This window comes from Gigantopelta aegis, unplaced genomic scaffold, assembly GCF_016097555.1.
Source record: "Gigantopelta aegis isolate Gae_Host unplaced genomic scaffold, Gae_host_genome ctg3088_pilon_pilon, whole genome shotgun sequence".
Classification (NCBI taxonomy): Eukaryota; Metazoa; Mollusca; class Gastropoda; order Neomphalida; family Peltospiridae; genus Gigantopelta; species Gigantopelta aegis.
The window spans coordinates 92,795-105,428 of NW_024533171.1; the positions used below are offsets into that span (position 1 = coordinate 92,795).

At 34.1% G+C, this 12,634-nt stretch overlaps 1 pseudogene; it reads left to right on the forward strand.

The window, feature by feature from the left end:
* The first annotated feature begins 5,151 nt into the window (after positions 1–5,151).
* Positions 5,152–7,409, forward strand: LOC121391913 (annotated as a pseudogene).
* Positions 7,410–12,634: the final 5,225 nt, after the last annotated feature.

Consider the following 12,634-nt stretch of genomic DNA (forward strand, 5'->3'; position numbering starts at 1 on the left):
GAGGAAAAGCAACAAAGAGTGTTAGATTTGGCTGTAGAGTGTAGGAGGAAAATGTTGAAGGAGCGTAAGGAGAAGAACGTAAGAAGAGGTGAAAAAAGAAGAGAACAGATTCTTCAAGCACATGTTAGAAGACAAGTACTTCAGCAGAGATCTCAGAAAGAGAAGGATAAATTGTCAGAGTTACACCTTATCACAACACCAGAGGAATTAAGTGAGGCAATTCAAGAAATAGACAAGGAAGATCTCAGTAGGATGAAGAGAATTGCACAGAAGCTTACTCTATTAATAACACAGATTAACATAAAGAAGAAAGTATTACAACAAGATATTTGTATAGTTTTTACTCATTCACGGGAACAACGCCCCATAAATGAAATCATCCAGAGTTGTCTGATTTCATAGCTGCTAACAAGTGTGATTCAATACCAAGTAATCCCTCTTCCTTAATAGAAAAATTAATTCGTCACAAATTTTAACTTTAAGTTACAAATGAAGAAGTATGGTACAATGGCAAGATCGTTGATTATGATTCTACAACAAAGCTATATCAAGTTGTTTATGATGTGGATAATGATAGTTATTATTTTGATTTATTTAAAGATATTGTATGGGAGATTTAATAATATGCTAGTCTCTGACACTCTGTAATAAATTTTATTTTCTTTCTGTTTATTTCTTTACTATCTCTGCTACATGCATAAACCCATCTGGTGCTTTGATAAAATCAATACTTATATTTTAAAATATTAATGTTATAATTTAATTATTTATCAAACGTGAAGTGTTTTTAAGAGCTTAGTATTTTATAATTTATTGAGAGGTAGTTTCTATTGAGCATAAAGAAGTGTTTTTCAGAGCTTTCAGTAAAGTATTTTCAACCAATTCTTCAAAATTGACACAATCAGAATGAGCAGATTTACATGCTTTCTCCAGTGATGACACCACTTTCTCAGCTCTAATACACTGCTTTTTAATCACATTCATTTCATTAGTGACATCTCTGAGAGCATGTTTGTACATGGAATTCATTTATCGTTTCAGCATTTTCTATCTTCAATGCATTTACAGTAGCCACCAACTTTTGAATCTGTTCCGTGCATTCCTTTACTTGCAGCTGAACTGCATTTATTTGAATATCTTCTAGACCATACCTTACTATAGAACTTTGAGGTTGATTAGATGTAGCAATCCTTTCAATAAAACGATAAGCATTATCAGGATGTAAATCTCTTGCCCAGCAGATTTGTATCGATTGAAATATAAAACTTTCCTAGTGACACTTTTGTCAAAGTGGACATTTGAGGACATCTTGTGATGAAATAGTGCAAATCTTGGTAAAATACATAATCAAGGGACTCCTCTTAAATGCCACACCAGGGATTGTTCCTGGCCACTTAATACCTGACTGAAAACTTCGGCCAACAGCTCTTCATTAAGGCCATAGGCATGTAGCTCCTAAGGAAATACAGTACCTACATGCAAACATAATTTATATAAAATGCAGTAAACAATAAACATACAATATACCTTTAGGACCAGGGTTTCTAACTCTTGGTACCAATGTTTTACTTCTGTACAATGCAAGAGCCGGTCCACAAATTTTACTACTACCTCTTAAAGACGGTTTGGTTGGTCCGGTGATATGTTTCACTGTATCAAACAAGCGCTTGGGACGTCCGACATTCACATGAGGATGGGCAAGCTGAAACTTTTCAAAAAGAGTGTCTGGGTACACTAGTACTTTTCTCTACACAATTTTCTGACTCTTGTAGCAAGTCAATCAAATCACCATATATGGGATCTAAGTAATAACATGTTAGCAAAGAGCAATTATACATGGAAATCACCTGGTGAATCTTGCACTTTCTTTGTCATGATAGCTTGATAATAGTTGAGGACTATAGTGTAAAAAAATCAATTAAATCATGATACAAAGGGCACCGCCCATTCCAATCCGGCGACTAGCACATATCACTACATGCCCAGATAGCAAACCAACTCGCACCAATTTTTCTCCTATTACCAGGTATACACCAGACATTAGTCTACAATACCATGATGTGAGAGAGAGGCTATGCTGTATTTCTGGAAAATGGGGACAGCAAAGGTGTAACCAGTCATATCAGGTTAACACATTTTCAGGAAAAACAAAGAGCAACTTCACTACAGGGACATGTTAGTGTATCCACACTGACCTCAGACAAGTGACAGATAAATGACACACAAGCTCAACTCTACTCACTGTCTCACGTTACCCACATGGCAGTGCAAAGCTAATTTTAACACCTAGTGTACCAAACAGTTATTAATAAAAAATTTTCTACAGAAAGAGAAGTTGGAGCTACATTATTGTGTTGCCTTTGTATTATATCAAGTATGTATATCAATTCATAGTACTAAAAGAATGGTTTTTTTGAAAGTTCATTTTTCACATTGCAGACCCTAAATACAATGACTACCTCATCTCTACAGAAACCTTCTCTCTCACTTACCGAGTCAGTTTTAAGACAATCCTTTGAGGTCTCTTAGCTGGTCGTCCATTAGTAGTCAGTGAACACAATCTATCTCTAAAGAACTGATGCTCTTCCATTTCAGCCCCACCTAACTAAGACCACACCCTAGATATTTTTAACTCTTTATGTACTGTGTTGTGTGGTAGCCTACTCCTGGCTATTGTGAACTGGTAAGTACATTGTTTATACAATACTATAATTGGTAATGTATTTAATAAAATATTAATAAATTGTATCTAATAATGAACTATATACAAATCTATTCTATAAAATTTAAATATTCTTTTCTAGTTAATAAAAGTTCCAGTTGTAGTCATTACTCATGGACAAGACCACCTCACCTCTGTCTGTGACATATCTCTCACCTCCAGTAGGTCCTGTTACTAGAGTTGTTGTCCCAAGACAGTCTAGTCCACGAACTACCAGCTCATTGGTGAGTGATGATGTCATTGTCATGTGACCTATATTCTCTCCTGTATAGCTACCTACCTCTAACACAGTACAGGATAAGATGACAAGTTTGAGAGAAGAGAATGCAAAGTTAGTATCACAAGGACAGCATCTTGTCTCTGAACTAGAAAGCACTTCACATCAACTCTAATGCTAAGGTATTTAATTAATCATAGGGGTTAGTGTTATTATCCTTGTCATTAGATTCACAATTTAGAGGGTCGACTTAAAAAGTCAGACTCAATCACACCTCAAACCACACCCCCAAGCACCTTCAAATCACCTTCAACTGAGAGAAGAGAGAGACAGAATGGAGTACTCGTCAGAAAGTCTTACAAGATCAGTTATTAGATGTACAGGAAGAATGCAGATATTATAATGTTATATTAGTATTACCATATATGGTTATGTTCATGTGTGTAGGCGATTAAGAGATGCTTGTGTTGAAGCTGAACAAAGAACAAACAAGAGAGCAGATGTACCAGACAGAGTAAGTTATACTTGTAATTAGGACACTCTCTATATTGAGGACACTTGTTCTAGTCCCATCTAATACTTTAGTGTATTATACAACCTCTATATTGAGGATATCTCCATGTTCCAAGCCCCCAAAGTGTCTACTACTATAGTTCATATATTGATAGTCAGTGTTTATATACAACTCTAGACCACTATATTATGACTATATTATACCACCAAGATCTGAGACTATCAGTAGTTACATCTTCCAATAAAACCTCACTATTAAAGACATCCCTTGTAAATTGAACTAGTACTGATAAGCCTCTTTAAAGAAAGAATGCCCTTTAATTAAGACAATTAATTGGAATTTACTGTATATTATTAATAATTTATTTTATTGGTATTATTTCTTTTAGCCTCTGTCATCACAAAGGATTTCCATGAACTGGTATTAGCACTTACACTAGACATTCTAATAAAACTGAAAAAATATTCTCTCCAATTATAAAGCTGTTAGTGGAAGCAAAAGTGCTTACAGCTCTCTCTTATCAAAACCAATCCTCACTGGTGGAAATAGCTACCCTCGTGAAACAGGTCTAGACCGGTCATTATCAGGTAGTAATACCAGTTTGTCCAGTGTTAAGTCTGCTAGAGAACCTCTCACATTCTCCACACTTAGTACATTCAGTTCTGCCTACTCCATTGTCCTTGATAGTACTGGATCTAGTTCAGCTGTAGAATTAGAGAGAGCAAAAAAAAAGATCAGAAAATTGGAAAAAGAGGTCAGTTAGTGCATTTATTAGAGTTGTCATGTGACTTCCTCCTCTTATCATGTGACTAATTTTGTCTTACTTAAAGCAATTACATAATTGTCACATGACATCCATCTCTTTTCATTTGTATTAGGTAATGGTTTTAGAACAGCAGCTACAAGAGAAAACAAAAAAACTATCAGAAACTCACGTTGAGGACCTGACACAACTGAGGTCCTTACTAGCACAAGAGAAAGCCAGTCATGCTATCAGTTCCCATCAAGCACAAGAGAAGACAGCAAAGTATAATATAGTCATGTTTATCTATTGATAATGTTTTTTTTTAGTTTCCTAAATATAATATATTCTTTCTTAGTGAATTAGGTCGTATTAAAGCATTACATACTGAACAATGTAATGACTTGGAGACACAGTTACATCGTCTTAAAAGTGACAAGGTAAAGTTAGATGAAGAAAACTCCAAACTTAGAACGTCACTTAAAGGTAACTATTATTTCTCTATAATTGCATATGTAATGGATGTTTCTGGTAGGGAGTCAGAGTGAGGCTAAGCTACTTTCAGATAATGTATCAAAGTTACTTGCACAGTTAGATGGTGAGTGATGATGTCATTGTCATGTGACCTTTATTCTCTCCTGTATAGCTACCTACCTCTAAAACAGTACAGGATAAGATGACAAGTTTGAGAGAAGAGAACACAAAGTTAGTATCACAAGGACGTCTTGTCTCTGAACTAGAAAGCACTTCACATCAACTAGAATTAGTTAATGCTAAGGTATTTAATTAACTCTTAATCATAGGGGTTAGTGTTATTATCCTTGTCATTAGATTCACAGTTTAGAGAGTCGACTTAAGAAGTATTACATCAGTCAGCAGAAATTCAAAGAAGAAGCGCCAGTACTTACCTGAGCAGGCCAAGTCTTAGAGAAGAAACTATTTAAAAAAGAGTAGTCATGTCTATAGATGATTATACAAAGATTGAAAAGATTGGAGAAAGGACTTATGGCGTCGTTTACAAGATAAGTCTTCTTTCACGCTATATTTCTTACTTGTTTTAAAGTGTGAGTGTGTGTGTGTGAGTATTGTGAAGTGAATGGAATGTGGTTATTCACTAATAGAATGGCTCGAAATAGTCTCAACTCTCTCTTCTCTCTCTTTCATACTCTTTCTCTCTCTCTCTCTTGTGCAGACTTGAGAAGATAATTCATCAAGATTCCAAGTTCTATCTTGTTTTTGAATTCATTAGTATGGATTTAAAGAAATATATTGACACTATTCCATCTGGACAGTATATTGATCCAGTATTATTAAAGGTAACAATCACAGTAATAATGGATATATGGTTTGATAAATGGATACATGGATCAATAGATCAAATGTATTAATGGACAAAACATATGAATGATTATATGGATGTATAGATAGGTGACCAATCTACAATGACCATACATTATATTAGTTATATTTATTGCAAATGTTCTATTGTTAGTAATATTATATTTACTTCATTATTTCTTATATTAATAGAGTTATATTTATCAGATCCTCAAAAGTACAGTTTTCTGTCATTGTCGACGTATTATTCATCGTGACTTAAAAACCACAAAATCTGTTAATTGATGCTAAAGGAGCTATTAAACTGGCTGACTTTGGACTTGGACGAGCCTTTGGTATACCAGTTTGTGCACATACCCATGAGGTCTCTCTCTTTGCCTCTCTCTCTCTCTCTCTCTCTCTCTCTCTCTCATACTGACCCATTGTTAAATTACACAGGTAGTAACACTGTGGTACAGGGTCCCTGAAGTCTTACTTGGTTCAGCACGATGTTCTTGTCCCATTGATGTATGGAGTATAGCTTGTATATTTGCTGAAATGTCTAATAAAAACCTCTGTTTCAAGGAAACTCTGAAATTGATCAACTCTTCCGAATTTTCACGTTTATTAAACAGGTTTTATAAACTGGTTTAACTAGTTCTACTGTAGGATTTTGGGTACACCTAATGATACAACATGGCCTAATGTAACTGAACTACCAAATTTTAAACCAAATTTCCCTAAATGGATTGGAAAGACAATAAAAAAAGTTTGTCCTCGACTTGATGCAGCAGGTTGTGACCAGTTAATGGTAAGTTATTGTTCAATGATCCTTTTTAATTCTAGTGTCTTTAATATCAGCAAATGTTGGTTTATAATCCTGGGAAGAGAATGTCAGCAAAGACTGCTATGCAACATCCTTATTTCAGTGATTTAGACAAGTCAGGTCTACCTGATACAGTACAGTCTTAAGAACATATTATAACATTAATATTTTATGTATCATTAACTGTATACTGTATTAACACACACTAATACATCTGAATGGAATAACTTATAACAAATAAAATAACTTGTATAGTCTAAGATTACTTGTTTTATGATGGAACTTGTTAAGTAGAGAGTTGTCCTCAATTATAATAGCTGAGAGCTCATTATTAAGGGCGTGTCTAATTTGAAAGAAAAAGCTGGCTGCGTCTAGATCAGGTTTGACTACATCATTATAATAGTTATCTATTGTTATGTGTGTGGTGTGTGGGTCATGTTCTACAGATTATTATTATGTACCTACAAAGAGGTATAGTCACTCCACACATATAGTGGGTGACTACCTCTACATGTGGGGTGGTGATATGAATGGTCTCCCTCCCTAGAATGCATGACAATGAAGTCAAACGGAAAATGACCTCTGTTATTGAATTATTTCACTACCAACTGGTAAATGGGAACAACGACCTACTAATGGAAAACCTCCACTGGGTGTCTGGGGTTATGCCTCAACTGTTATCAGCAAGAGGATCTACTATTTTGGAGGCTACTGTAATCATGATGATTGCCGTTACAATAGTCTTAACTCATTAATAACAGATTCACTTACATGGAATGAACTGTTCTCAACTAATCCAAGTATGGGTCCAATGATGAAGTCACAATGCGGAATGATATCACTTACATTCAATAAAGTGGATTATCTACTGGTAGTTGGTGGATATGGTCTACGTCCCACCTCTCTACAATCTGGTGCTCAGTATAGTGATACTCCTAGTAATAATGTTCGTACAAATGAACACCACTATTATCAGTTATCCAGTGGTAAGAAGATCAATATATCGTGTTATCAATACATTATATATCAAGTACAATTTTATGACTGTTTGTATTTCAGGTCAGTGGATAGTACCAGAAATCACTGGAGAATGTCCACCTCCTTGTAGTCACTTCACTCTTACATCACTACCTAATAATAGAGCTCTGTTATTTGGTGGTTATACTCCTAATGGTTTTATTAACACTGTGTATATTGCTCAGTGTACAAAGACTGCAGTGGTGAGTACAATATGTATTAAGTTTAAAGTATTTAGTTATTGTATATATTGTGGAGTAATCAAGTTTAAAGTTTGATATTATTAAATGAACTAAATTTATAGTATATAATGTCTTTATATTATTATTAGGAACTGTTTTATTAATAAACAAGTGATTTATTGTTTGTTAATATTTCTTTAATCAACTTAGAGGTTATATTGATAACTGAAACATTCCTTTAGTCAACTATATAGTGATACCATATTTCATTGACTAAATGTCACTCTTGAATAGTAGCCTCCCCTTTTTGTATATGAGTGAAATTGATGATGAGCTTGAATAAATGATACAATGACTGCTTAACAAAATTGTCTATTGATAATTTATAATTGATTACTAATATTAATATTATATATATAATATAATAATATGTATAATATTATATTAATTAATATTAAGTTGTTCTGTTAAGTGAAAAACACACAAAAAAAGATAATTTTTATTTTTTAAAAAATGTTTATTCAGTCAGGAAATAACTGTAGTTTTATAAAGTCCTTAAAAACAAATGAGTTCACAATGAGGTAATATTTGTTTAAAATTTCTGTCAATGCTTGATCTATCGTTTACTAACTGATACACAAAGTTTAAAGCTATTGTTTATCAGGAATATTCAGAATCACTTCTAACTCTAGAAACTTTAATAATTCACAATTATATTTTAAATAGTGACCTCAAATAGTAAATTTCCCTATTGTTGTTCAATATTAAAATAGATGTCCCAGGTCTTATTAAAGGAAATATTGTAACTAAATTAAAATCCACATAAACTATAAAATGAACAATATTCTTAAACATTTTCCCAGTATACAGTATTAATTACTGCTATGTTAATTGTATAATATGTTAACTTGAATGTTATCTACCCAGCACTGGGGAGAAGATAAGTAAAACATTTCTCAAATCATGGAATTGGCCTCAGAGTAGATTGGGTCATGCTACCACTATTATCAGTGACCTACATGTGATAATGGTAGGTGGACATTATGGATTCATCAGTACTATTGCTGACAGCTGGTTATTTAACATTGATACAAAGACATGGACAAAGGTTAGTTACTAGTTATCATGTGACCTAACACTAACACAAAGTGAGTTAATGTCTATGATCTACAATATGAGGAGATATAATAAAGTGTGACTATTTGAACTTTGACCTCTGAAAATAACCCTCATCTATAGACAATTTATAATTAATAATATTTATTGTTTTTATGACCTGGTTTTATACCTGTAGTCCTGACACTATAGTATGTTAACATTTATGATAGTATAGTCTATTGATATATCTGATTTGTTTATAGTTATAATTCAGTTATTAAAGACTGTACATAAGTACTTATGTTCATGCTTTAAAGTATTGTAACATGTCAACTCTACCAGTTCATACAAAGTTATAGTCTGTTACTAGAGTACATGTATCCACTGATGTTACATGTATAATGACTAGTTTTTTGTAGTAATATCATAACATCATTATTATAATGTCATATAGTACACTATATTCCATCTTATAGCTTAATATACCAGAGTCAGTGACTAAGAGATGGGACCACTCCCTCTCAGTATGGAATGTGTCACCTACCACTGTATGGGTAGTACAATTTGGAGGACTCTATGGTGGTAAAACTCAATGATACTACAGTGATAGAACTTAGTAAGTACTGTCTATTGATGATAGTATTTGTTATATAGTACATACACACATTATCAGTATTATCACAGTATGATATAGGAGTATTGACACACTAACTGTTTATATTACAAACTAGTCTCATAACTCAATACTATTGTAACATACTATATCTCTCACTGTAGTATGTAATGATGACCAGTAGACTGTAGGAGATGTAATAACTAAACCTGACATCTACTGAAGAATATCAACTTAAGCTACGACAGAAGAGACATGGACACCCTCAACTTACTGTCCAATCTCCTACACGTCTTCAACTATCATCTTCATCACATCAAGAATTACAAGAGAAAGATAGAGAAATACAACGTTTAACACGACAACTTGAAGTTACCAACAAAGAGCTACAAGATACCAAACAACAGCAGATAGATATGACAAGAGCTCTTCAAGAGGACCTTGAAACAAAAGAAAGACAACTACATCAACTACATCAAGAACTTCAAGAGAAACAACAAAATCAAGCTACACTTCAACATGAGCACAGAAATAGAGAAAGGTTACTTCAACAACAACTACAAGATCAAGAAGAGAGAGAAAGAGGACAGTTACAGGATAGTCAAGAGAGGGAAAGAGTACTATGTCAAGAACGTGATGATTTTCGTCAACAATTTCAGGACTCAACCACTGCTCTTCAACAAACATGTCAAGCTAATGCCACTCTTCAACAGCAAGTTCAACAGTTACAACAACAGTCTCACTGGGTAGTGAGGAGAGAGAGGAGATTGAGATGACTGAGGAGATCCTTGGGAAAGGAGGTTGGGGAGAAGTCAAGGTGGCTAAATTTCGTGGCCTTAGAGTAGCTGCCAAATGTCTTTATGAAGTTATCCTGTCACCATATAACATATCAGTTTTTACGAGAGAAATGGAGATTGCTGCTCGAGTACGTCATCCTAATCTCCTTCAGTTCATAGGAGCCACTCGAGTGGGTAATCCCATCATCCTCTCAGAACTAATGCCAACTAGTCTTCGCAAAGAGTTAGAACTGGTCATCCTGCTGTTCTGACTATCAGTCAAGATATAGCCTGTGGTCTCAACTATCTCCACCTCTTTAAACCAGACCCAATACTACATAGAGATGTCAGTACTGCTAATGTTCTTCTTACACATGGGCAGTTTAGGTGGAGAGGCCAAGGTATCAGACTATGGTTCAGCTAATCTTCAACCAATGATTGGTCGTACAGTCAATCCAGGTAATCCAGTTTATTCTGCTCCAGAAGCTGGTGTACCAAGAGACCATTCTCCTGCAATGGATGTTTACAGTTATGGTGTTGTCTTGATTGAAATGATGATCTGTCGTATTCCTGAGGTAGCTCAGAGACAACTTCATATTAACAGTATTAGACGACAAGCGTTTTTTTTTAAAGCTCTTATTGAACGATGTTTGAAAGAGAATCGTAGAGAACGTCCGACAATGTCAGAGATCCTAACAGACTTCAATCAAAACCATTTAATAGTATACTAGTGTGTGTTATAATTTTAGTAGTAAGGTTATTATAATAGTTAGTTTAGTTATTGTACTATGTGTGATATATAATAATATTACCATATATGGACATTTTGCAGAGAAGTGAATGTATGAATTATAACTGGAATTTCTGCCCTTTCAACTTAGAGAAGGCAATGCTAGACTATATATATATAGAGAGAGTGTTCATAGAGAAAGTTTTATCTCAAATGTTGACTGACATAACATTATATTAAACAATATAAAAATAATGTTATTTATATACTATATGCTGGACATCTTAATGTACAGATGTCTACATTAGGATGATAGTGAGCTGGTCTGGAGTAGATTCTGTTAAATAGAACATTAATATTATAGTTGTTAAAGATAATGCTGACTTGATCTTTTATTTGTGAGATGGTAAATGTGATATAGTGTAAGAAGGATAAGATGTCAGTGTAATATTAGTGGCCTCTAGTGTGTTATAACTGTTAGGGAGCTGGTTGAATAGTTGAGCCTATTAGAAGATATAAGATCATACTTAAATGGAACATCTCTATAATGGGACACTATGGAAGTCTAGTGTGACAGTCTGAACCTTAAGCCACATGCTTAATGTTTAAGGTTTAGTGATAGGATCAGTATTAAAATATGGTGATCTCAGACTGTCACACTGTACTTCTTTAGGGACAATGTCATTAGTAGAGGTGTGTCCTCAATATAAAGGTCGTTAAAGTATTATTAGTATGGGGCCTAGAACAAGTGTCCTGAACTTCAGACTTATAATTTTATTCCAATTTTTATTACCAAGAGGTAGAGTTTTTTTAATTCATAGAATAAGATGGTGCTGTCCTTGTAGTTAAAGATTGACATCCAATTATATGAGGTATATTATAGGAACATGGAGTAGTATTCTAAAATTAAATAGATTTAATAAAATTATAACTAAATTATATAAAAAATACTTTTTCCTGTCCTGATTAGTTTGTTAAATCCATAAATTTGTGGTCGTAATTGGAGGGGGTTTACCTGTTACCATGACAACATTATCAATTTAAACATAGTAATAAAGGACATACTGTTAATATGATGGGTTGAACTGCATTCATTTGAATATCTTCTAGACCATACTTTACTATAGAACTTTGAGTATGATTAGATGTAGCAATCCTTTCATAAAATGATAAGCATTATCAGGACGTAAATCTCTTGACCGCAGATTTGTATCAATTGCAATAGAAAAACTTTCCTAGTGACACTTTTGTCAAAGTAGACATTTGAGGACATCTTGTGATGAAATAGTGCAAATCTTGGTAAAATCCATAATCAGGGGAATCCTTAAATGCCACACCAGGGATTGTTCCTGCCACTTAATACCTGACTGAAAACTTCGGGCCAACAGCTTTCATTAAGGCCATAGGGCTTGTAGCTCCTTAGGAAATACAGTACCTACATGCAAAAATAATGTTATATAAAATGCAGTAAAACAATAAACATGACCAATATACCTTTAGGGCCAGGTGTTTTCTAAAAACTCATGGTACTCCATGTTTTACTGTCTGTACAAGAGCAAGAGGCCGGCCGGTCCCCCCCACAAATTTTACTACTAACCTATTAAAAACTGATACTAACCAAAGTGGCCCTTGGGGGCCGTCCGAAACATTCCACCATGAGGAGGGGGCAAGCTGGAAACTTGTTTCAAAAAAGAATGTCTGGTTACACTAGTACTTGGCTTCCTACACAAATTTTCTACTTTGTAGCAAGTCAATCAAATACCTATATGGGAATTATAATAAAACTGTTGGCAAAAGAAGCAATTTAACATGGGAAAACTACCCTGGTTGAAATTTGCACCTTTCTTTGTTCATGAAGCTTGAAAATGTTGAAGGACATA